This window comes from Siphateles boraxobius, unplaced genomic scaffold, assembly GCF_051911475.1.
Source record: "Siphateles boraxobius isolate OS27281-9 unplaced genomic scaffold, OSU_SipBor_1 119, whole genome shotgun sequence".
NCBI classification, from domain to species: Eukaryota; Metazoa; Chordata; class Actinopteri; order Cypriniformes; family Leuciscidae; genus Siphateles; species Siphateles boraxobius.
This window is the reverse complement of record NW_027508721.1, coordinates 1,042,531-1,068,829: the sequence shown is the minus strand read 5'-3', so window position 1 is coordinate 1,068,829 and position 26,299 is coordinate 1,042,531.

Here is a 26,299-nt window from a genome sequence, read left to right as displayed (position 1 = left end):
TCTGTCTTATGAGGCAGCACTACATTGATTCCTTGATTGGCTTGTGGCTAACCACAGACCCAGTGGGCATGAACAAAAACCATTAAGTCCAATGTCTGAGTTGGAGTGTGTGAGGCGGTTTTAGAAGGAAAATATCTAAAACTAATAAGACATGGCTTTGAGTTTGAAGAATTTATGCCCTTGTTCCCAGAAACTAGAACCGTCAACGGCTGATTAAATGAGTGAGTTTGTTTTTGAATTAACTTTTAATCCCCAGAGACTCACTGTTGGAAAATTGCATTACTTTTTTGAAGCAATTAATGACAATTTTTCAATTAAAAACGAGTAAAACAACAAATAGCAACAGCTAATTGTCAGGGTTCATGGGTTAACTGACTCACCCTCGCTCTGTATTTATATGCGTGCGTGTGTGTGGTCGTGGCTTGTTATCGCTGCTGATGAGCTTATCAGTGCCGGCTGTTGCTCATGTAGCGTCCTATTTATTGTCTGTGATTTCGTCCCGTGTTTGTCAGATCATTTGAGGCTGTCCTGGGATCTCATCAGGAGTTTGTTCTGTGCTTCTCTGGTTCTCCGTTTCCTGGTTTGTTCTGATTCTCGTTTCCCGTGTACCTGGAGTACCTGACTGGATCTGCCCGGACTTCATCTTCCCATTGCGTCCCTGCATACTGAGTCACCTTCCAGCATTGTTCCTGACGTGTCTTACCTGCATCTTCTACTCTGTTCTAACTGTTGTCAAATAAACTGCTTCATTTACTTAAATTTGGATCCTATTGCCTTCTTACGTTACAGTCGCTGACAGAATGATCTGACCAATGGATTCAGCGAGATTACTGGTCGGGCAGTACAGGCTCTGGTAATGCAGGCGTCCGAGCTCACCACCCGGCTACAACAACTGAGGTTGCCCACTGTCCCACTCCCGCCGCCTGTTCCCCACAATCCACCTAACATCGTCAACCAGCATGAGCCACGCATTCCCAGACCAGAGAGATATTACGGTGAGCCGAACCTCTGTAGAACATTCTTAAATAAATGTTCAATATTTTTCTTTCTCCAACCCTTAACCTTCGCTTCTGAGCAGTCCAAGGTGGCGTTGGTAATGACACTACTGTCCGGACGTGATGCTCTGTGGGAAACGCCGGTGTGGGAGAACCAACATCCCTGCTGTTCCTCGCACTAGAGGAGGAGATGAGACGGGTGTTCGATCGTCCGGTAGCGGCTCGCGAGGCGGCCTGCAAACTCGCTGACCTTCACCAGGACATCAGACCCGTCTCCGACTATTCCATCGAGTTCCGGACTCTGGCGGACCTTCAGCAATGGGAGAATTGTTTACATCAAGCTATTTTTCCTGAATTCCCTGTGCATTCCAGTCTCAGGAGTGAGAACACGGTCAGCCCCCCGATCGATCAAGAACCCATGCAGGTTGGTAGAGCTCGGCTTTCCCGGAAGGAGAGGGAGCGTCGGAGAGCTAGAGGACTCTGTCTTTATTGTGGCAGGGCTGGCCACTTTCTGATTAACTGTCCAGTAAAAGACCAAGCCCAACAGTAGTATGGAGGTTACTATTGGGTGGATTATACTTCGGCAAAATCCTCATCAATGACTCTCCTCCCGGTAAGACTGCAATGGGCAGACCAGTCTCACACCTGCCAGGCGTTGGTGGACTCTGGAGCGGAGGGAAATCTTATGCACTACTCCTTGGCTCGGCATCTTCAGATTCCTATCACTTCCCTCAATCACAGGATTTCGGTTAACGCCCTGAACGGACAGGAACTCCCGCGTATCACACAGTCTACCGGTCTTCTCACCCTTATCACAGCGGGGAATCACACTGAGAGAACTTCCTTTTTCATCACCGAGTCACCATTCGCGCCGATTGTGTTGGGACATCCGTAGCTGGTGAAGCACGAACCCAAGATTGAATGGGGTCAGAACTTTGTTTCGGGATAGAGTGACCAGTGTTATGCCTTTTATCTTGTGTCTGCTTGTCCATCTGTCTCTTGTTCTGTGTTGTAGGAGGAGCCAGTGAACCTGTCAAACGTGCCGCAGGAGTATCTCGACCTGAAGGAAGTGTTCAGTAAGTCCCGGGCTGCTTCTCTTCCTCCACACCGTCCCTATGACTGTGCTATAGATTTATTACCAGGTACGTCTCCGCCTAAGGGGAAATTATATTCGCTTTCTGCTCCAGAAAGGGAGGTCATGGAGAAATATAATTCTGATTCTCTGGCAGCCGGATTCATTTGCCTTCCTCGTCTTCCGCTGGCACGGGGTTCTTTTTCGTGGGGAAGAGGGATGGTTCTCTGCGATCATGTATTGACTACCTAGGGCTGAACAACATCACGGTAAAGAATACTTATCCTTTGCCGTTGATGTCTTCGAACGTCTTTTTACCGGCGTTTTATTCGCAATTTCAGCCAACTAGCCGCTCCTCTGACCGCCTTGACCTCCACCAGAACGGCGTTCAGGTGGTCTAATGAAACGAGAAACGACACTAATGTTCAGACACTAATGTTCTGACACAATTATTATCAATGTTGCAAACAGTTGCGCTGCTTAATATTTTTGTGGAAAATGTGATGCATATTTTCAGGATTGTTTGATGAAGAAAAAGATGCTTGCTGCAGCCATCTAACAGCAAGGTATAACCATGCTAACAAGCCAAAGCTTGGCACCTTGGCCCATTAAATAAATAATTCAATACAAAAATAAAAATATCATTTTCAGTGTAGCCTGATTAAAGTTTATAGAATGATCAAGTATAAAAGGACTTCTCTGAGATGAACATATCCAAATTTCAGCCTCCTATTTTGATGGGAAGACTTCTTAAAATAGTCATGTTTTATAGCAGTGGCTTAAAAACAAGTTTAAAGAGGAAACATAAGACATCATCAATATAAATGCCTGGGTTTATGAAGGTTAATTGAGTTTTTGGAATTTGAACACAGCATGAGAGGATAGAAAACAATGGAAGGAGGGATGGGGGAAGAGGAAAAGCAGAGGCAGATCTCATGACATAAAAGACAGGGATCAAGAGTATCTCAATCATATGAGCAAAGAAGTGAAGTTCATGTGTTGTTTTCTCTGTTGTTCTGAGTTTGTCACACCACACAAAAATGTGTTATTAGCCACCCAGCCAAATTTGAATGATAAAAAAGCCGGCAAGTACATAAAATAAGCTATCAAAATCTTGAAAAAATGAGCAGTAGTCTCTGCTCTCAAGCGCTGGGGGCGTGTCCACTGGCTGCACTGTAACCACGCCCACTCGTGGGAAAGCTGCCATCGAGTTACTGTGGACTACCTACAATAATTACTGTATAACATAAGCACACCACACAAGCCAACTTACACTCATTGGTGGGCACGCACTGCCGATGATGGCACCAGTTGACTGCGCGACGGGAGGATGAAGGCAGAGGCGGGAGATAGTCCATTCACTAGTAACGGCGGATTATCAGTGAATCCCAGTTGTCTCCGACGAAAGTTTATAAAACTATCCCGTGTAAAATGATCACTACAGAGTAGTGTTAGTTGTGATCCTCAGCTCTCTATCAAGGTGGCTCTTCACAAAATTAATCCACCTTCTTGATGTGATTGTTTTTCGGAAATTTAAATAAGGACACCGATTTGTTTTGTACATGATCACATCCAGGTAGTACGCATTTCCGTGACGAAGACATAGCTAACTAGCAAACTGTAGGCTGTAGCAACTAATAATAGTACTGACAGTAACTCGCGATTGAGCGCCAAACTGATGCGAATGTGCTCTATTTATGATTGTTAGTGGAGCGGCCAGCCTCAGGGGCTCTAGTGCGTCATCAAGTAGGGGCGTGTCCAGGAGCTCAGGGGCTCCAGTGCGTCATCAAGCCCTGTTTTAGACCCGCCCAAAAAATCCGGAAAATAGCAATGGTGAAAATCTGTTTAACGGTCTAACTCCACAATTCAGAACTTCACGGTTCACAGTCTTTGTAATATGTTTTAGCAATACATTTCTAACATTTATAATGTGCTTAGAATTTTTTTTTTGAATTGCCTTTACAGGGACTTTAAGGTAGATGATTAGCCCTTCAACGACTTTTTTATTTTAGTTCTCTCTCTCTCGCATTCTGGGAAGATTAACTTGACTTTAAATTGTAGAAACTAGATTCAGATATGGAGGAAGATAAGGCTCTCCCTGAGGACCTGTGCTCTGGGGTGAGAATTCCTCTGTTCCCTTTCAAGGGAACTTCGAGCTGCGTCAAACGCTGCGGGAACGCCCCTGCGTTGTGCGTCATGAAGCACGTATGGAATCAGCCCAATGGAGAGATGAAACGTCATAGGCGGGTGACGTCATCGACCAGGAAACTATAAAGCACCCCAAAAACACAAGCGCATTAGCTTCTGTGCTTTCAGTCGCGCTACATGTGAATCTGTCCCTGTGTGATATTGTCTGTCTTACATACCCTGCACCACACAAACAATTTATCCCTATATATATATATATTGAGAGATTATGGCGGACGAACAGCAGTTTAGAAAGTGTGTTCCTCCCTGCTCGCGTTATTTAACGAGCGGGGATACACATGATCTTTGTGTTGTTTGTTTGGGAGTTCAGCATGCCCAGTTTGCTCTCGAGGGAGCAGACTGTGAGCATTGCGAGCGTTTGCCGTTAAGGACGCTCCGCTCCCGCCGGTCGCTCTTTGAGGAGAGCGGTTCGGTGCGCGCTCCCCGCGGTTCGGGTCCCGCTTCTGCCGAGGCAGAGCGGCGGCGCTTATCGTGGGGATCGCAGATGGATCTCACAGCGGGGTTTGAGACGGGCTCTGCCTTATCTCTCCCTTCACCTGTGAGATCCAGTGCCTCAGTCCCGGGTTCGGAAGCACGCGCTGCGGTTTCTTCCGCTCGGGCTGAGGCACCAATGCTGCAGCTATCCAGTTCTGAGGAACTTGATGTTGTTAGTGTTGAGGGAGATGTGGAGGATTCGCCACCCCACACTCCTGAGAGTGATGAGCTTATGGAGGTGTTAACAAGAGCTGTTGAAAAACTTAATATTGAATGGCCAGTGACTAGACAGGAGTCTGTTTCTAAATCAAAGTTGGATGAGAGATTTTTGCCGTCACGTGTGCAGCCTCCACGCCGGTGCCTGCCGTTTTTCCATGATCTCCACACCGAGGTGTCGAAATCATGGAGAAAACCGGTGTCATATAGAGTGTTTAGTCCCCAGACTTCAACATACGCTAATATTATGGGAGCCAAGGCTCATGGTTATGGTGCTTTGCCTCGTGTGGAAGAGACGCTTGCGAGCCATCTCTCCCCCGAAGCAGCATCATCTTTTAAGGCACCGGCATTACCCACCAAGCCTTTAAGAAACACTTCGGCTTTAGTGGGTAAAGCATATTCGGCAGCAGGTCAGGCTGCGTCATGTCTGCATACTATGTCAATCTTGCAGGCATACCAGGCTGATCTGCTAAGGGACATGAGTGAGAGTGAGGAGGTCAGTACTGACGTAGTTCGTGAACTGCGTCAGGCTGCTGATTTATCCCTGCGTGCCACCAGAGAATCGGCCAAATTAATGGGTCGTTCTATGGCAGCTCTGGTGGCCGCAGAAAGACATTTGTGGTTAAATCAGACTAATATTAAAGAGAGAGAAAAAGCTTTTCTTTTAGATGCTCCTCTTTCTCCCATGGGGTTGTTTGGTGATGCTGTGAATTCAGTTATCGATAAATTCCAAGAAGAAAAGAAACAAACTGCAGCTTTTAAAAAGTTTCTTCCCCTTAAAGTTCATGTCCCTGGGGCTGCTGGGCGGGAGCAGCCCCGGCCGTCTTCGAGCTCATCACATAGAGCGCAGCAGAGGCAGAGTGTCGCGTCTCGTGCTCCCCCTGCTGGACAGTGGGCTCAGCCGCGACACTCTCAGCCGAAGCCTTCTCCCAGTAGAACTGATCTGAGGACAGTTATATTGGCTAAGAAGGCTTCGGCTAAGAAGAAGTCCTGACGCCAAGCCGTTCAGGATGCTGAGGGTGGTCCCCACCGAGGCGGAAAGGTGTTCACCTCTTTTTACGGTGCCCATTCCTCCTCGGTGCCCTCAGGGGCTCGTTCTGCCAACCCCGCCTTTATGCCGGGGCACAGACGATCCCAGCGAGCGCTTTCCCGAGGGACGCTCGCTCCCTCTGAGGAGGGTCTCAGAGCGGTCAGACCAGTTGTTCCCTGCCGGTGCGCCGTTACAGGGCGCTGCGTCTGCTGCTCAAGTTACACCAGAGGCCAGTCTCGAGAGGCTGGTACCCTTAGTAGAATTTCTGGCAGAGTGGAAAAGCCTTCCAAAAATATCTCATTGGGTCCTGCAGACAGTAGAAAAGGGTTATGCTATCCAGTTCAGGTGTCGTCCACCAAAATTCAGAGGGGTTCTGCACACAGTGGTGGGCCCCGAGCAGGCTCTGGTATTGGAACAAGAGGTGAAAACGCTCCTTCAAAAAGAGGCTATAGAACGGGTTCCTCCTCCCAGTTTGGAGTCAGGTTATTACAGCCGATATTTCATCGTTCCAAAGAAGGATGGGGGGTTGCGTCCAATTTTAGACCTGCGCATATTGAATCGCTCGGTAGGGAAGCTAAAATTCAAGATGCTCACTATCAAGCAGATCGTGTCTCAAATCAGGTCCGAGGACTGGTTTGTCACGATAGATCTGAAGGACGCATACTTCCATGTGTCCATCCTTCCACAACACAGGAAGTTCCTGAGGTTCGCCTTCGGGGGCGAGGCGTACCAGTACAGGGTTCTTCCGTTTGGCCTAGCTTTATCTCCCCGCACTTTCACGAAATGCATGGATGCAGCACTAGTGCCTCTGAGGCTTCAGGGCATTCGTATTCTCAATTACATCGACGATTGGTTGATTTTAGCCCAGACCGAGCAGATGGCGGTTCGGCATCGAGATGTCGTCCTAGCTCATATCAGAAAGTTGGGGTTGAGGCTGAACGCAAAGAAAAGTGTATTATCTCCTTCCCAGAAGACCACTTTTCTGGGTGTCGTTTGGGATTCGGTATCGATGCGGGCGCGACTCTCTCCGACCCGCATCGCTTCGATTCTCTCAGCTGTGAAACAAGTGAAGCTAGGCCAGCTACTCACTGTCAAGCAGTTTCAGAGACTGTTGGGTCTGATGGCAGCAGCGTCCAACGTTATACCTTGCGGCCTGTTGTACATGAGACCGCTACAGTGGTGGCTCAGGACCAAGGGATTCTCCCCGAGGGGAAATCCGCTCCGCACGTTCAAAGTCACGCGGCGCTGCCTTCGTGCTCTGGTCATGTGGAGAGAAACTTGGTTCCTATCCAAAGGTCCTGTGCTGGGGGCTCTTTGTCGTCGCATAACGCTAACGACGGATGCTTCCCTCACAGGGTGGGGGGCGGTCATGAGTGGTCGCCCAGCCCAAGGTCTGTGGCAGGATCATCATCTTTCGTGGCACATAAATTGTCTAGAGATGTTGGCTGTGTTTCAGGCTCTGAAACACTTCCTAACAGACCTGAGAGGCCATCATGTGTTAGTTCAATCAGACAACACGTCGGTGGTCTCTTATATAAATCATCAGGGGGGCCTGCGGTCTCGCCGGCTTTACAAGTTGGCCCGTCAGATCCTCCTGTGGTCCCAAGGGAAGCTACTATCTCTGAGAGCAATGTATCTCCCTGGGTATTTGAATGTGGTAGCAGACTCCCTGTCGAGGCAGGGGCCGAGGCCAGGGGAATGGAGACTCCACCCCGAGGTGGTGGAGCTCCTTTGGTTGAGTTTCGGTCGCGCCGAGGTGGACCTATTCGCTTCCAAGGAGACCACTCATTGTCATCGGTGGTTCTCCATCACTCTTCCAGCCCCCCTGGGGTTGGATGCTATGGTGCAGCCGTGGCCGAGGTCACGTCTGTACGCCTTTCCCCCGATTGCTCTGTTACCAGGAGTTCTGGAGAGGGTCCGCCGGGACGGGGTCAGTCTACTACTAGTAGCCCCGTTCTGGCCGGCCCGAGTATGGTTTGCGGACCTGATTTCTCTCCTGGACGGTTCTCCTTTGGAGCTCCCGGTCAGGAGGGATCTACTCTCCCAGGCGGGGGGCACGATACTTCACCCCCGCCCAGAATTGTGGAAACTGTGGGCTTGGCCTCTGAGGGGGCCCAGCTCATAGACTCCGGTCTCTCAACCGAGGTTGTTGAGACCATTCTTAACTCCAGAGCTCCATCCACGAGGAAGCTTTATGCCTTGAAGTGGAAACTTTTCACTTCTTGGTGTGGAGAACACCTGCAGGACCCAGTTAACTGCCCAGTGGGTGCAGTGCTGGAATTCCTGCAGGAGCGCTTCTCCACAGGGTTATCCCCCTCCACACTAAAGGTGTATGTGGCGGCACTAGCTGCTTACCACGTCCCTTTCAGTGGAGTTTCTCTTGGGAGACACCCGCTTATAACTCGTTTCCTCCGTGGGACTTTGAGGCTGAGGCCAGCAGTTCGTACGAGGGTGCCGACTTGGGATCTGGCCATTGTATTAGAAGGTCTTTCCCTAGCTCCTTTTGAACCTATCGAAGAAGTTCCCGAGAAGTTTCTCACTTTTAAGACTATCTTTTTGCTTGCTATCTCTTCACTAAAAAGAATCGGAGATTTGCAGGCTCTGTCGGTTTCACCCTCGTGCCTGGAATTTGCACCTGGCATGGTTAAAGCTTTTCTGCATCCTAGACCAGGTTACGTTCCTAAGGTTCCTACTAATATTGTTAGACCTACGGTTCTGCAGGCTTTCTGTCCTCCTCCATTTATGTCATCGGACCAGGAGAAACTTAATTCACTCTGCCCTGTTAGGGCATTAGACGCTTATGTCCACAGAGCTGCCCTGTGGAGGAAATCAGAACAACTTTTTGTATGTTTCGGGCCACCCAGGAAAGGGTGTCCGGCGTCTAAACAGAGAATGAGCAAGTGGGTGGTTGAGGCTATCTCACTTGCTTATGAGTCGGCTGGCCAGCCTTCACCTTTGGTTGTCCGAGCTCACTCTACCAGGAGTATGGCTGCTTCTAAAGCTCTTTTGTCGGGGGTTTCCCTGAGTGATGTTTGTGATGCGGCTGGATGGTCTTCACCGCATACTTTTATTAAGTTCTATGACCTAGACTTAAGCTCTACCCCTGGGGCACAGGTGCTCTCGTCCTCTGTGCGCTAGTCTCACGAGACTAGCGTCCCGAGATAACAGCAGAAAGGCAGATGGGAAATAATTAGCATAGCTGATGTTCATAATGTTAATGCATTCGAACTGATTCAGCAGTATCAAAGGTTAAGCATTAAGTGAATGCTTGGTTAAAGAGATGCGTCTTTAATCTAGTTTTAAACTGGGACAGCGAGTCTGAGTCTCGTACAATATCAGGAAGGCTATTCCAGAGTTTAGGAGCTAAATGCGAGAACGCCCTCCCTCCTTTAGTGGACTTAAGTATCCTAGGAATGACCAGAAGCCTCGAATTTAGTGATCTTAAAGAGCGCGATGGATTGTATGGCGATAGAAGGTCTGTTAAATACACAGGAGCTAAACCATTTAGGGCTTTATAGGTCAGTAGGAATACTTTGTAATTGATACGTAACTTAATAGGTAACCAGTGTAGAGATGATAAAATAGGTGTTATATGATCATATTTTCTTGATCTAGTAAGAACTCTAGCAGCTGCATTTTGCACTAACTGTAGCTTGTTGATTGAGGATGTAGGACAGCCAGCTAATAAAGCATTACAGTAATCTAGTCTCGAGGTCATGAATGCATGAACTAACTTTTCTGCATCAGAAACAGATAGCATGTTACGTAGCTTAGCAATGTTTCTAAGGTGGAAAAAGGCTGTTCTTGTAATATATGAAATATGATTTTCCAAAGTCAAGTTGCGGTCTAGTATAACACCCAGGTCTTTTACTGTAGTGGATAAAGTAACAGGACATCCTTCTAAATTAAAGTTGTATTGTAAGGGAATTTGTGGGTAGTTTTTTGGACCAATAAGTAATACCTCCGTTTTATCTGAATTTAATAGCAGGAAATTACACGTCATCCAGCATTTTATATCATTTAGACACTCTGTCAATTTAGATAAGTTAGTGTTTTCATCTGGTCGTGATGAGATATATAATTGAGTGTCATCAGCATAACAGTGGAAATTAATTCCATGTTTTCTTATAATATTACCAAGTGGCAGCATATATATTGAGAATAGCAGAGGGCCTAACACCGATCCTTGCGGTACTCCATAGTCTACTGACGTTATCTTTGATTTTTCCCCATTTAGACAGACAAAATGGTAACGGTCTGATAAGTAAGATCTAAACCAGCTTAATGCCTGTCCCTGAACACCAGTGTAGTTTTGTAGTCGATCCAGGAGTATTTTATGATCGATAGTCGAACGCAGCGCTTAGATCGAGTAGAACTAGTATTGAGATACAGCCTTGGTCAGAAGCTAAAAGTAAATCATTTGTAATTTTAACTAGCGCAGTTTCTGTGCTATGATGCGGTCTGAATCCCGACTGGAATTTTTCATAGATATCATTTTCTTGTAAGAAAGAGCACAATTGAGCGGACACAATTTTTTCTAGTATTTTAGACATAAATGGAAGATTTGAGATGGGTCTGTAATTTGCTAAGTTATTTGGATCTAATTGCGGTTTCTTAATGAGAGGTTTTATTACTGCCAGCTTGAATATTTTTGGAACATGACCTAAAAATAAAGACGAGTTAATAATATTAAGAAGAGGCTCTTCGACTACAGGTAACACTTCTTTCAGTAGTTTAGTGGGTATTGGATCTAATAAACATGTTGTTGGTTTCGATGCAATGATAAGTTTATTTAGCTCTTCCTGTCCTATAGTTGTAAAGCGGTGTAGTTGTTCTAGAGGGGCCATAATTGAGGCTGAATCATAAGACATCATAGAGGATTGTATATTTACAATTGTGTTTCGGATGCTTTCTATTTTCTCATTGAAGTAATTCATAAAATCATTACTACTATATTGTAATGGAATATTTTGCTCTGGTGATGTTTGTTTATTTGTTAGTCTAGCCACGGTGTTGAATAAAAACCTTGGATTATTTTGGTTATTTTCTATTAGTTTGCGGAGATGCTCAGCTCTTGCTGCTTTTAGAGCCTTTTTATAATGTGACATACTGTCTTTCCACGCGATTCTAAAGACCTCTAAATTAGTTTGTTTCCATTTACGCTCTAAGTTACGAGTTTCTCTCTTGATTGCATGCGTAGCACTGTTGTACCATGGTGCTTTAGTTTTCTCTCTTACCTTTTTTAATCTAATTGGTGCAACAATATCTAGTGTACTAGAGAACATGGTGCTCAAACTGCTAGTCATTTCCTCTAGTTCATCTGTTTGTTTGGGTGCACTGCGCAGCTGAGATAGATCAGGTAAGCTATTTGAGAATCTATCTATAGTGGTTGGAAGGATTGTTCTGCCTGGTCGATAACGTTGCGCAACGTGACAAATTTCAGCAGTACGTATTATACAAGTTACCATGTAATGATCAGTGAGATCATCACTTTGCGGTACAATATTTATATCAGTTGGATTGGTTCCATATGATATAATTAAATCTAGTGTATGATTTAGACGATGAGTGGGACCACTGACGTTTTGCATGACCCCAAAGGAGTTTAATAGATCTGTAAACGCAGTCCCTAACGCATCATTTGTATTATCTACGTGTATGTTAAAGTCTCCAACAATTATTGCTTTATCGACATTGACCAATAGATCTGAGAGAAAGTATGCAAACTCTTTTAGGAAATCAGCATAGGGCCCTGGAGGTCTATATAGGGTAGCCAAGGCTAGAGATAATATGGATTTGTTTCTTGCATCTAAGAGCGTAACATTTAGCACAAGTACTTCAAACGTATATGCGTGTATATGCTCGTTATTTGTATCTGCTTAATGAATACATGTTAATGTAATGAATGTAAATATGCTCAAATGAATGACAATATTTACCTGCATATATATTTTGTACTGCATATGAAATATGAAAAGCAGATACATTTTCAGTGATAATGCGAATGAATCAGTGAATCAACATTTTGAATTGATTCATGCACTGCTAATGTCACAGCGGGGCTAAGGCGCCGATGCGTTTTGCAAGATTTTTTTCACATGGTAGCAAAATAGACTTAAAATACTCCATCATTTTTGGTCATACAGACTTAAGAAATATGAAAAAATAAACAATTGAATATCCAAGATGTTGGTGTCTTTGTTTCCACAGTATTTTCAATTTTGATATTTTTAGGTCAAACCGTTCTTGTCTGTCAGTCATATAATGCAGGTATATGGGGTCCACCTCAAAGAGCATGCACAGAGAAGTCCAAATTGAACATGATTTAATGACTCGTAATGTAAGTACACATTGATGGGCTAAGACACGAAACGAGCGGTTTGTGTGAGAAAACGAACAGTATTTATATCGTTTTTACCTCTTGTAATCTTGAGGTGGACCCCATATACCTGCATTATATGACTGACAGACAAGAACGGTTTGACCTAAAAATATCAAAATTGAAAATACTGTGGAAACAAAGACACCTACATCTTGGATGCCATTGAGGTAAGCTAAAACATATCAAAAATTAATTTCAAAGGGAACTATCCCTTTAAACAAAACTCAGCGAAAACTATTCACCCAGGCATGAGCAATATATCTTTATAATCATTTAAGTGTGTACTTTTAAATGATCTAATTCATAATAAAAACAAATATTCTCTGTTTATGTAATCTATATGAAAATAGAGCGATGTCAGTCATTCTCATTTCAGCTCATTATAGCAGATTATCTTTAAAGTCCCCTTTCTTCATGTTTTTTTGAAGCTTTGATTGTGTTTACAGTGTGCAATATTACATGTGTTCATGTTTCGCGTGTAAAAAAACAGTATTTTTCACACAATTTACTTATCTGTATACCACTGTTTTCAATGTCCAAAAAACGGGCCGATGACTTCCTTGTTCTATGATGCCCCTCCTTCAGAAATACGTAACGAGTTCTGATTGTGCCAGCGGTTCCTGTGTTGTGATTCGATAGCATTTTATCACACGTTGCCCGGAAAGGTCACGCATTTTACCATAAATTGGAGATGCATGCGCTGATTGTTATTGTAAAAATGTCAAACATATTACCATATCAATTTGAGCCTGAATCAGACCCGGAGAACATAGATGAAGAGAATCGAGTAGAACCTGTTCAAACACGACTTTTGCAGGATGTTTCAGAGTGTTAAGCTGTTTATTTAGTAGCTGTTGTACTTTTAATTGGTTAAAATGTAATGTTAAATGTTACAAACTGTTATAAAAGCTTGTGGTATATGTTTTTTCCGTCTGTCGAATTAACGATGGTGTTGTTGAATTTTTAAAATAAGTCCACTGTTTATTCCTACCTTAGTTACACGTGTGCACGAGTTTTGATTAGTAAAAGGTTTGTTGGATTAGTTTCAATTCCCATCTAGTTAACAAAGCTAAACAGCGTTGCACTTTGTGTAATTAGTTACAGAAACGGTTAAACGCATCAACTTAAATAATAAAATACACTTACCGGTTGTGGTCCATAAACAACGCCTTCTCCAGACAAAGACGGAACTGCTCCATCTTTCAAGAACAATCTTTAAACATTAAACTGATTGAGATTTAGGAAGCTGTCCTCGGCAAAATGTGCTGCACATAGTTTTAAATGAGGATTATATTTTTCGGGAACCAAGTTAAACATAAATTGTAACCATTAATCTCTAAGCACAGCGTCCCTGGGAAGGCCAAACAAAGGTGAATTGACTCCGGCATGAAGATAACAGCGTCTCGACAATATGGCGACAAACACACTCTACAAACGATACTCTTCCTCTTCTCTGTGGGAGCTCAACAAGACCACGCCCCCTTTGTTTGTGTATTCCTGTGGGCAGAGATTAGTCAAAAAACTGTTCTAATTACGTCATTAAAAAAGGAAGTAGAGGGATGTAGTCCAAACCGGACGTTCCCTGTAGGCTTTGAAAGGGGACTTCTGTTAAATAAAATATCTGGCTAGGCATTGAACTTTGAGCTTTATAATTTCACAGGTATTATGCTCTAACAGCAACATTACACACTAACTAAAGTTTGGAAAATGGAATCGCGAAGAACGGGACCTTTAAAACACCCGCGGAGAGCGAGTGCTATTCAAACGCAAATGATCTGAGGCGATCCATGCAAACGTGTTAACGCCCACAACAACTCGATAAAACACACCAAATTTAATCAGATTACAGTATGAGGCTGTGAGGAATAATCCTGGGAAATTTACCTCAGAAGTGCTGGTTTAAATTTATTTCGAGGAGCAACGGATCCATCTGAGAAGAATAGTACGTTTTTTATTATTGTTCTCGCGAGATATCTTAGTGTAACTTTATGTAAACCTCAAAAAGACTGTTTAAATATGAATCGCGTGTATGTGTGTGAATGAATGGCACAGATGTGGCGCAAAAAGACTGTTTAAACTATTTATTTAAAATATGAATCGCATACTGTGTGTAGGCCTATAGCTTTTACCAAACTATATTGCTATACTGAGATGAGTAAAAATCGACTGAATTATGTTGAAATAAAATGTCTTTGTATAAGCAACGTATTAAACTGCAAATTAACATTTATGCCCTAACATATCATAAAAACAACAAATGATATGCCAATGTTACAGACGAAATATGAAAGACAACATTTCGTTGATTATTTTTGGATAGTGTCACGGAACACACACTGGAGGCAGAAAATCCAAAAGCAGTAGTTTAATATAAAGGGCAATCCAAACTCTTAGTCATCCAGGCAGGGGTCAAAAGTCCAATAAGGCAATCCAAAACATAAAATACAAACGAGAACCAGAATGATACAAATAACGGAAGTGTGGGGACATAATACAAGGACTCCGTGACACATACTGAAACAGACAGGGTTATATACACAGGGAATCGACAATGATAATGGGGAATTGGCTGAGTGCAATGATCAGTGATAAGAAACAGCTGAGTGCAATGATGAGACAAAGGATCGTGGGAAATGTAGTTCATAAGTGAAGGACACCGTGGGAAAGGAGGACATCTAGTGGACATCAGGGGAACACAAACCCAACACTGTGACATAACCCCCCCTCTACGGAGCGGCTACCAGACGCTCCATGACAACAACAAGAAACACAGAAAACACAACACAATATAATACAAGAGGTTCAGGAGGGAGGTGGAACGGTGGAGGATCAGGGGGAGGGAAGGTGGGCCAGGTCCATGAAGGGAGACAGGAACAAGGAGTGAGGGTTTAACCGGGGACCGGGGCAAAACAAAAAATCTATCGGGCATCCAGGGGTAAACACAAAGTCTATCGGGATGCCAGGGCGAAACGCACAGTTCATCGGGAGGCCAGGGCGAGACGCAAAGTCCATCGGGCGGCCAGGGCGAGACGTAAAGTCCATCGGGCGGCCAGGGCGAAGAAGACCTCTCGGGCGGCCAGGGCGGCGAAGACCCCTCGGGCGGCCAGGGCGGCGAAGACCCCTCGGGCGGCCAGGGCGGCGAAGACCCCTCGGGCGGCCAGGGCGGCGAAGACCCCTCGGGCGGCCAGGGCGGCGAAGACCCCTCGGGCGGCCAGGGCGGCGAAGACCCCTCGGGCGGCCAGGGCGGCGAAGACCCCTCGGGCGGCCAGGGCGGCGAAGACCCCTCGGGCGGCCAGGGCGGCGAAGACCCCTCGGGCGGCCAGGGCGGCGAAGACCCCTCGGGCGGCCAGGGCGGCGAAGACCCCTCGGGCGGCCAGGGCGGCGAAGACCCCTCGGGCGGCCAGGGCGGCGAAGACCCCTCGGGCGGCCAGGGCGGCGAAGACCCCTCGGGCGGCCAGGGCGGCGAAGACCCCTCGGGCGGCCAGGGCGGCGAAGACCCCTCGGGCGGCCAGGGCGGCGAAGACCCCTCGGGCGGCCAGGGCGGCGAAGACCCCTCGGGCGGCCAGGGCGGCGAAGACCCCTCGGGCGGCCAGGGCGGCGAAGACCCCTCGGGCGGCCAGGGCGGCGAAGACCCCTCGGGCGGCCAGGGCGGCGAAGACCCCTCGGGCGGCCAGGGCGGCGAAGACCCCTCGGGCGGCCAGGGCGGCGAAGACCCCTCGGGCGGCCAGGGCGGCGAAGACCCCTCGGGCGGCCAGGGCGGAGCAGACACCGGCTCAGGAACAGCAGACACCGGCTCAGGAACAGCAGACACCGGCTCAGGAACAGCAGACACCGGCTCAGGAACAGCAGACACCGGCTCAGGAACAGCAGACACCGGCTCAGGAACAGCAGACACCGGCTCAGGAACAGCAGACACCGGCTCAGGAACAGCAGACACCGGCTCAGGAACAGCAGACACCGGCTCAGGAACAGCAGACACCGGCTCAGGAACAGCCACAAGAACTGTAATAGTCACAAAAACAGACACAAACACAGAAACAAGCACTGGCTCTGGAACAGACACTGGCTCTGGAACAGACACTGGCTCTGGAACAGACACTGGCTCTGGAACAGACACTGGCTCTGGAACAGACACTGGCTCTGGAACAGACACTGGCTCTGGAACAGACACTGGCTCTGGAACAGACACTGGCTCTGGAACAGACACTGGCTCTGGAACAGACACTGGCTCTGGAACAGACACTGGCTCTGGAACAGACACTGGCTCTGGAACAGACACTGGCTCTGGAACAGACACTGGCTCTGGAACAGACACTGGCTCTGGAACAGACACTGGCTCTGGAACAGACACTGGCTCTGGAACAGACACTGGCTCTGGAACAGACACTGGCTCTGGAACAGACACTGGCTCTGGAACAGACACTGGCTCTGGAACAGACACTGGCTCTGGAACAGACACTGGCTCTGGAACAGACACTGGCTCTGGAACAGACACTGGCTCTGGAACAGACACTGGCTCTGGAACAGACACTGGCTCTGGAACAGACACTGGCTCTGGAACAGACACTGGCTCTGGAACAGACACTGGCTCTGGAACAGGCATTGGCTCAGCCTCCGGCTCTGGAACAGGCATTGGCTCAGCCTCCGGCTCTGGAACAGGCATTGGCTCAGCCTCCGGCTCTGGAACAGGCATTGGCTCAGCCTCCGGCTCTGGAACAGGCATTGGCTCAGTCTCCGGCTCTGGAACAGGCATTGGCTCTGCCTCCGGCTCTGGAACAGGCATAGGCTCTGGAACAAGCATTGGCTCTGCCTCCGGATCTGGAACGGGCAATGGCTCTGCCTCCAGCTCTGGAACAGCAGACACTAGCTCCGGCTCTGGAACAGCAGACATGGGCATGTCCAGGATCCGAACCAGACGCTCCAGATAGTCCAGATCCAAGAAGGCAGACGGCACTGGCTCTGCCTCCGGCTCTGGAACGGATACTGGCTCTGCCTCCGGCTCTGGAACAGGCATTGGCTCTGCCTCCGGCTCTGGAACCGGCAATGGCTCTGCCTCCGGCTCTGGAACCGGCAATGGCTCTGCCTCCGGCTCTGGAATGGGCACTGGCTCTGCCTCCGGCTCTGGAACGGCCATTGGCTCTGCCTCCGGCTCCGGCTCTGGAACAGCAGACACTGGTTCCGGCTCTGGAACAGCAGACACGGGCATGTCCAGGATCCGAGCCAGACGCTCCAGATAGTCCCGGCCCAGGAAGGCGGACGGAACGTGAACAGTCTCTCGCTGGGCAGACGTGACGTGAACAGTCTCTCGCTGGGCAGACGGGACGTGAACAGGCTCTCGACCACCTCCTCCACTGCGACCTCCACGGGTTCCACGAAACTTAACTAATCGGGTCCCCTTAAAAAACTCCCTTCTCTCCCGCTCGGTGGCTGGGGAAGAGATATTGAGAAACATACCGCTGGATCTTGTGTGACGGAGTCCTTCTGTCACGGAACACACACTGGAGGCAGAAAATCCAAAAGCAGTAGTTTAATATAAAGGGCAATCCAAACTCTTAGTCATCCAGGCAGGGGTCAAAAGTCCAATAAGGCAATCCAAAACATAAAATACAAACGAGAACCAGAATGATACAAATAACGGAAGTGTGGGGACATAATACAAGGACTCCGTGACACATACTGAAACAGACAGGGTTATATACACAGGGAATCGACAATGATAATGGGGAATTGGCTGAGTGCAATGATCAGTGATAAGAAACAGCTGAGTGCAATGATGAGACAAAGGATCGTGGGAAATGTAGTTCATAAGTGAAGGACACCGTGGGAAAGGAGGACATCTAGTGGACATCAGGGGAACACAAACCCAACACTGTGACAGATAGATTATAAAGTTTTTACTGTAAAATATATTACTGCCACATCAAATAAGCTTTTGTTTGCAAATTTCTGCTCATATGTTAAATATATTATGTTTTGTCAAAAATAATCAACTTAGATGTTATTATAGTGTTTGTTCCAATGTAGGGTTTATTCAAACTAATGAATCCTTAACTTTGAAATACGTATGATAAAATGTATACATAGTTTTTACAAAGAAAGATTACACTTGAAATATTTTTATTTTAATTGTTGCTGTAATTGTAACCTTTTTAATAAAATAGCAAAGAAAATATTTACAAGGTATCTTAAAAGGTCAATATAAGCCTTCTCTTTAAATTATTTTTATTGTGTTTTATTAGTGACAAATTTGGGGGAGAGGATACATTTCCAAAACTTTCTGAAAATACAGTATGAGAATTAACTACACAATTACCAAAAATGTTTACCTTGGATATAATACAATTTGAAAGCAAAAATACAAGTGACATTTTTTTTTTGAGGAATTTCCAACTGTGAACCAATTTTGTAGTGTATATATATATATATATATATATATATATATTGTCCTTGCATTCTTTCTTGTGGCTCAGTGACGTCAAGCGCATGCGTATTACGTGTTCACGCAGACCTGTTCACGGGTTGTTTATTCACAAAGTGACTTTGCCAACTAGTCCTTTTTTAAATTTTCGCATATCCGTGTGAACGGGGATTGTTTTGACAACTTTGTTGTCTGTTTTCAGTACATCATTGTCGTGTAAATGTACCCTTAAATACACAGGGAGTAATGAGGTTACTCAAAGAACAACATGTGAAGGTAATCAGTAACTATAGAAACAAACACGGATCATGAACACAGGCAAACGGGCACAGGGAGAACCAAACTAAAACACACTCAAACTAAACAGAATCAAAGCATTCACCTGACAGAACAAGAAGTGGAGACCCGGGCAGAGCCGATGAGCGACACCGACGGATCTGGAGACAGAGGCGGAGCCACAGCGACAAGCGTCCGATGTGGAGCCAGGGTGTCACATGACCGAGGCGGAACCTGTGGGACTGAGGACTGAGATGGAGCACGACAGAGCCGAAGGGGTGAAGTGCAAAGTGCAGCAGAAGGTCCTGAAGAGTTACTACTGACCAAGGTGGAGCCGGAAGGATGAGGGAGCCCAGTGGAGCCGTAAGGATGGAAGGACGAGGGAGCCCAGTGGAGCCGTAAGGATGATGTTTCTAGGTGGAGGCGAGGGAGGGAGGAGCCAAGGTGGAGCCGACTGGTCAGCGAGCCGTGGTGGAGTGAGGATCTCGGCAGCCGGGCCAGGGGATCCACATGCCATGGCGGAGCTGGAGACCAGAAAACCAGAGGCAGATGTATGTGAAGCAAACAGAGGAGCCGAGGAACTGAAGGGAGTCAGCGGAGGCAGGGCCAAAGGACTGGGTGGCGTTGGTAGAGGAGGCAGGAGAGGGATTCTTGGTTGGACCATTATAGACGCAGGAAACTTAGAGCTGGGCGGGACCAGTGTCTACGGGAAACTTAATGGCCAAATGTTTAATTTTATATCACCAGCAAAAAGTTTTCTGTGATGGGTAAGTTTAGGGTTAGGGGATAGAATATACAGTATAAAAATCTGTAACACATATGGAGAGTCCCCAGAAAGATATAAAAAGTGTGTGTGTGTGCGTGTGTGTGTGTGCGTGTGTGTGTGTGTGTGTGTGTGTGCGTGTGTGTGTGTGCGTGTGTGTGTGCCTGTGTGTGTGTGTGCGTGTGTGTGCACGTGTGTGTGTGTGCGTGTGTGCGCGTGTGTGTGTGCGCGTGTGTGTGCGTGTGGTGTATTAACAGTCAGATATCAGATGCTTCCAATAAAGCTGCCATCATCAATCATTTAAGTTGTTTTCAGTTATATATGTATCAAATTAATTTGATTTATTTTGCCATCTGATATTATATATTTAACTTCCACACATGCACACATAGACCCCCTGAAGGAATATCTAGCTAATAGGCTGAATACAGGGGGCATGGACTTGAATGTTAAATCATGAATAATTAATGAAAACTGATGAATAATGAAAAGAGTTTAAGAGTAATTAGGGTAATGAGAGAGAAGCAACGCTCAGCATTCCGGAATCTTAAGGAATAAAGCTGTGGACAGTTCAGTGTGTGTATATGTGTGAAAGTGAGGAAAAAAGAATATTGAGAGAAATCGAGATAGAGAGAGAGAGAGCTGAAGGAGAGATTGGTGATGGTGAGATTATTCTATGTTGAATATTAGACTAAATACAGTCATTTAGTTTAGCTTGTAATGGTGTGTATCCTTGTAAATGCTCTGCTTTGCTTTCAAACTAAGTTCATGAAAAGCAAACTCACAGCTTGACTTCCTATTATTTATATGCTTTCATACACACACATGCTTTGAAATAATGGGAACTTGAAAGATAATGAACTAAACCACAAGCAGGGGTCTCTCTCTCTCTGTGTGTGTGTGTGCGTGGGTTTGTATATGTGCGTGTGCGCGTGCGTGCGTGCATCAGAGTGCATTTATGTGCAATCTGTAATTCCAGCAGAACAGGTAAAATTCATGCTAAATCATATACAATCACATTTAACATAATTATGAATTTACTACATTCTCATGTGACACCATAAACTAACCCAATCCGAATCCATTTTTGTACATTTTACCACATTCTGGAATTGTATGGATTAATTTCCAGAGTAATAGATTTTTTGTGCCACTTATAGGCCTATAGGACCATAGGACCAAAGACCTCTACTATAAGCGTTCCCATTCATCTCACTGACAGTTGCTTGGCAAGATGCAGGTCCGTGCTGAACAGTACTTGTTTGACTTTAAGATTTTCTATAACACACAGTCATACCTCAAATGCGAATTTAAATGTTGATAATAAGTTGGTCTGATTCTTTTCTTTAAATTTTTATACTTGCTGTAGTTCTCATGTTTCAATTTGTTAGCAACTTTCATTTACATTTAATCATTTAGCAGATGCTTTTATCCAAAGCGACCTACAAATGAGGAGAGGAGAGCAATAGAAGCAATCAAACCAACCGACTAGTCCCAGTTAGTCTACTGTACATGTAGCAAGGTGTTTTTTTTGTTGTTTTTTTAATAGATTTGTAGAATAGTAAGTGTTAGTATGTTAGTGTTAGTGGGTCAAGTGTTGACGAAAAAGGTGTGTCTTCAGCCGTTTCTTGAAAACTAAAGACTCAGCAGCTCGGGTTGAGTTAGGCAGGTCATTCCACCAGCTTGGAACAGTCAAGGTAAAGGTCTGTGAAAGTGATTTTGTGCCTCTTTGGGATGGCACCACAAGGCGCCGTTAACTTGCAGAATGCAAGCTTCTGGAGAGCACATACAGTAGGTCTGAAGTAGTGAGTTTAGGTATAGGGGTGCAGCGCCAGTGGTTTTCTGTAGGCAAACATCACCTTGAATTTGACGCAAGCCGTGCAAGTTTATGTGGAGAGGTGTGACGCTGTTACGTACTGCTCTGAGACAAGAAGGTTGGGATCCAAATGCAGCTTTTAATAATGGGGCAGTCCAGACACATTTGATATGAAAACACAAGCTAACAATAGCATAGTGGATCCAATCCAAACCCTGAGGACGTGTGTGAGTTTGTATGTTTATAGACTATTCATTCCCGATAAATGTCTCAGGGGCACTGTACAGGCAACAAGTCAAAACACAGGTAGGCAGTACAAACAAACAAACAAACAAACAAACAGGCAGGGTTCAGAGGCAAAAATCCAAGAACCAAGAGACAATGAAACCAGGGAGAATCCTCAGAAATGCAGTGCAACAACATACAAGACTTCCCAGTGAGTGAAGGAGAAAACCAGGCTTATATGGGGTGAGCTAAACAAGATAATGAGACACAGGTGAATTTGATAATGGATGAAGAGTCCGGGCAGTGAGTTATGGGAGATGTAGTTTGTGAGGGAATGACAATAGTCTGATGTGGAGTGTCCTCTGGTGGCTCTCAAGGGTACTCCAGCTGGTGACCATTAAAGACATGCTGCAGCATTCTGGATCCATTTCAGAGGTTTGACAGTGCATGCTGGAAGATCTGCCAATAGAGCATTACAATAGTCCAGTATGGCTAGAACAAGAGCTTGGACAAGGAGTTGTGTGGCATGCTCCCATAGGAAGGGCCTGATCCTCCTAATGTTGTATACGGCAAATCTGCAGTACAGGGCAGTTCTACCAATGTGGTCTGTGAAGTTTAACTGATCTTCGATCACAGCTTATAGGTTCCTGGCTGTCTTTCTTTGCAAGGTTGAGTTGAAGGTGGTGGTCCTTCACTCAACAAGAAATGTCTGTCAGACAGGCAGAGATGCCAGCAGGTACCGTCAGATCATCTGGCTGGAATGAGAGTTAGAGTTGTTTGTCGTCAGCTTCGCAATGATAGGAAAAAAACATGTTTGTGAATGACAGATCCTAGTGATGACATGTAGATGGAGAAGACAAGTGGTCCAAGCCCTGAGCCCTGGGACACCCCAGTAGTTACATGTAGATGCTGCGACTTAGACACCTCACCTCACCCCTCCACAAAACCCTGAAGGACCTACCTGACAGGTAAGACTTGACTTACATTTTTAAAGCTCACTGTAATTTCAAAATTTGCATTTGAGATTTTTTGTAAACAAAATATCAAGTCTCTTCAATTAATAATAAAACAGATATCATTTTACTTGTATATCAATTCTATAAAACCATAAGAAAGCCCTGAAGGAACCCATGACTCCGAAAATCTAGTTTTCTTCTGGGTTTTAGAACCCCAGAAATAAAAGATTTAGCATTAGTTCTGCCAGGAAGACTTAATTACCATGTCACTTATTACCTTCACATCTATCCAATCATTTTCCTTATACTCGCTGTATAAAAAAATTGGTACTTACACATGTTTGAGTTCGCAGATGCTGATGTGACAATTACCTCCACCCTCCTCACCACCATCAGGATGGTCCTGTCCATACCTCCCGGGCAGGTCGGCTGTGCCCCTGCCTTCGTCTTCAGGCAGGAAATGCAGGTCCACTACCCTCAGATTATGAACTACGGACGGGGCCTACGGCAAAGAACTTTATAAATAATCGCTTGCTGGGCTGTCAATAAATAAATGCTTTGTTACACCATTCTATCCCCAAGTCTTTTTGGTAGAACTGCTCGATTGTATCTACTTCATAGCTCCACCTTTTCTTTTTTTATATAAAAGATAGTGACTGAAGTATTCCTTTGTCATCTATCCAAACCTCTCAGACATTACTGTATTTGTATGTGTTTGAGCAGAAGTGAACTGTATGTAGAACTGAAATAAAGATAAATGAAGCAGGAGGTCTTTGTGATATATTGCTGATCTACACTGATCAGTACAGCTGTGCTAATCTATCTAACTCAAAAATACAGTATGCAAACATTATAAGCGTTATTTACTTCTAATAGAAACAATAATGTGACTTGTAACTTTAGTTTGTTTATCTAAGTTGTGTCGAATATGAAAACACAAGCTAACAATAGTATAGTGGATCCAACCCAAACCCTAAGGACGTGTGTGTGAGTTTGTATGTTTATAGGCTATTCATTCCCGATAAATGTCTCAGCGGTCTCATTCTTTTGAAAATAAAACACTGTTTCCATCTCTCCCTCCAAGATCACCTCATTCTTCCTTCCTCTTTTTCCCCCTTTCACACATTCTCTCTCATTCTGAAATCACTGGGACGGGTACCCTTATGGCAAAAGTAATGGGTTTTCATTTATCAGTGTATAGGGACTTACAATTTTGTTCCCAGACACACAAAAACACATAACCACACTCACACTCTTTTATCAAAAAGCGAGGTTTAAAAAAACATTAATGCTGACCTGTGTAATTTATGCACCATTAATGTGTCACTAAAAGGAATTGCAAAAATAATGATTGTTTTCTACTACTGGTAAGACAAACAGCCCCGTCCTGAACTCACATCCACACCAAACACGGAACATAACATTAGGATTTGGTTTCTGTTTAGTTATTTTATTGTGAACCGTAAAATTTGTGAAGTATAAAATGTTCAAGGAAAGTTATTTTTTAGCTTTTAATTTTTACAATCATAAAATAACATTTCCAGAATGTTACACAGAAGTTTTTTTTATCCGATTAACTTAAACAGAACATTCCTTAATTTTAAGGGTTTATTTTTTACATCAATTACATTAACTTAAATATGCTAAACATTGCCTAATATTTATTTTTACAGGAGCATTCTGCAAACTTAGAACAATAATTATATTTCTGTAATGAAATCTGTCCTGGCAAATCAAAAGCAATGGACCATTCTGAGAATCTTTGTTTTTGATTTCCAGAATGTTGGTTGCTCTGGCCCTGTTGTGGTCTTGTGGACTTGCAATGGCTCTCATGTGTGCATATACAGGATACAATTTGGCCTTTAAGGTTTAAGAAGGGTGCTCACGAGCACGCTTTGTAGCATCTGCTCTTTTGCTGGGTCTGCACTGATGCCAACAGGCTACTACCCAATCAGTCCATGCAGCATTACGTCACCAAGTGTTAAGGCCTGTTCAAACCAAGGACGATAAAAGATAGTTAGTCTAGACTTTAAAAAATGCTTTTTGCCATAAATAGTAGCTTTTAAATGGGATGCCATCACCGTATTGATTGTTTTAGCAACTGTTTGGTTTGGATGCACGCACTAGTTGCTTTTTCGCTGAAGAGCCGAGCGTAACCCGGAGTCAGCGGTGGTCCAGCGGTAGTGGCAAGGGGACTACGTCCTCCGTTCCCTCCTTCAGGGAACGGTGGGTTGCATATGCAACCAGGACGTTCCCTTTCAGTCCATAACGTTGGACGTAGTCGACGCCGACTGAATGGGGATAACCTTTGAAAGCGCCACTAAAGCTGCCACCTTCCAGTTTCTAGACAAAAGCCACCTGATGCCCCCGCAATTAAGGCGGGGAAGGACAGGGCTTAGGCCAGGGAAGTCACTGCTGTTCCTACAGGACCACTGGGAAAGCGTTCCCGTACATTGGAAGGAAGGGACGCTGCGGAAGCACATCCTACCCGAAGGGAGGTAAATGTGGAAAATACACATATGAACTGGGCGAATGACCGGGCAGTATAACATATGGAATAACACTGGGGTGCCTCCGGCCTAAGACGGGGGGAGACTCACAGGACAGTGACGGTAGAGAGACTCTGCCGAGGGAAGACACGGGCTCGCCTTAGGGAGCCGTATCGTGGAAGAATACACATATGGGGTCGCCGTAGGGACCGCAACATATGGATCCAGCCTAACACAGGTTCCACACTGCTTACAAGTGGTAGGCCTAACACCAGACGTTCCGCACGTCCGAAGTCGGAGGGGTGTGGAGGAACTAACAGGGTTCAATTTTTAAGGGAACTCAACTGGAGTAGAAAGGCGCACGTATCGAGTCCATAGGAGGGGAATGGTGCAGCAAGGCGACACTTGAACCGGGCTCACGGTGAAACTGGCTTCATGAGAAGGGAGCCCACGGGAAGCAGCGGTTCAACTAGGTGTCGTCCAGCCCCCTACTCTAGAATCTGTTTAGCAAAGCATATCGTCAACGCCCAGGCGGAGCACTTTACTCTCATCATAGAGGAGCTCAACACCTAAGTGGACATGTTGCAAGGACATGGACATGTCGGAATTTTTACCGAAATGAAAGCAAGCACTAAGTGGCCAACTTTGCTTGGAACAGCCTTCCCTCTCTGCTGAATTCCTAACAGATATTTGTAGAGCTGGTCTGAGGTCTATGGCTCAGTTGCACCAGAGATAAGGCCCAAGAGGATAAAGAGGGACGCAAGGATTTATATTACCTTGCTCCTCAGGAACTTGACGATCAGGACGTGCTTCTCCATACTTCTGCATCACGATGAGCGTTGTTTAAACACCGAGGCAACATCATTTTGAGGGTGAAGGAAAACAGCCTACTCCAACCCATCTTTCAGGAAAGAGGGCACTGAAGTCATCGAAGGATTTCAGGATCTCCTCTGGAGAGAAGGCACACTCAACGACTAGG